The sequence below is a fragment of the Olea europaea genome, chromosome 11, assembly GCF_002742605.1.
Source record: "Olea europaea var. sylvestris chromosome 11, O_europaea_v1, whole genome shotgun sequence".
Lineage (NCBI taxonomy): Eukaryota > Viridiplantae > Streptophyta > Magnoliopsida > Lamiales > Oleaceae > Olea > Olea europaea.
This window is the reverse complement of record NC_036247.1, coordinates 14,061,104-14,062,139: the sequence shown is the minus strand read 5'-3', so window position 1 is coordinate 14,062,139 and position 1,036 is coordinate 14,061,104. Positions and strand designations below refer to the sequence as shown.

The 1,036-nt window shown below is 41.0% G+C and overlaps 1 protein-coding gene across 2 annotated transcripts in view; it reads left to right on the top strand.

The window, feature by feature from the left end:
• The window catches only part of LOC111403501 (uncharacterized protein At4g22758-like), an 8,010-nt gene extending 7,473 nt beyond the window's left edge, over nucleotides 1–537 (top strand). For both annotated transcript variants that reach the window (XR_002704485.1, XR_002704484.1), the window contains one exon: nucleotides 93–537. The gene's annotated coding sequence lies outside the window, so the exon portion shown is untranslated. The remainder of the gene's footprint in view (nucleotides 1–92) is intronic.
• The last annotated feature ends 499 nt before the right edge of the window (nucleotides 538–1,036 follow it).

Here is a 1,036-nt window from a genome sequence, read left to right as displayed (position 1 = left end):
ACGAGACTCGATCGGACGATAAGTTTTATATTTCTGCATTATATTGTTCTGATCACTGCTGCAACTAATTATTTTTCCAACAGATTGTCCAGCTCCCGCCGCACCGATCTATCTCCAGCTCAGGAGGCGGCCACTGCTGTTGTTGCTCTTTTCCACCAGGTCGACAAAGATGGAATGTACCAGATGATACGGTCCCTACAGCAGACGTTGCCACCATTTGGACCAGGGTCGATACTGTTCTGGGGGCTTACTCTTGGACAGAGGTATATTAGCCGAGCATACGGTGAGGTCGCCCGGAGATTGGACATATGTGCTGATGTGCTGAATAGCTGATCAGCCAGGTACATCCACTACAGTTCCACTGGCTCCAATTCCGATACACCCCGACGAGTCTCTGATCCATCTTTTGATTTATTTATTATTTTTTGCTTTGTATTTTCGTACATTGAGGACAATGATTAAATGTCCTCCCTAATAACTTAAGTTGTAGGTGAGGTGCTTAAACATAGGATTATATAGCAAAGATATTGGATTGAACTCTTGCATCGAACATTACTTTTTATCTACATATTTTCAAATGATCAACATCTTATAAGTGGGAATAGTGGCAATTAACCCTTTGACCCGGTTGGTAGTTTTTTTGGTCCCTTGACCAGTTTTTTCATTTTTAAAAAAATCACAAAAGTTAATAATTTCTATTTTCCCCTCTTACCCTTACGCCCTAGGAAAGAAAAAAAGCCAATCTCATTTGTCTTTCTCAGCAGTTGAAGAGAACGACGCAGCAATCGGGAGAAAAAAATTGAACGACCTCCAAGAACCTTCAACCTTCAAACCTTCAAAATTGAAGGAGAAATTTTTGTACCTCTCTAATTTCGACGGCAAAAAGTTTTCATATTACCCGAGGAAATCTTCAAGGAGTAAGGAAGATTAAGCAAAAATTCACATTTTTTTGAAGGTAGGTACACAGCTACTGATCTTGGTGGTAGCCTGAGATTTTTGGCTCCCAACATATATATTTTTTGGGGGGGGGGGGGGG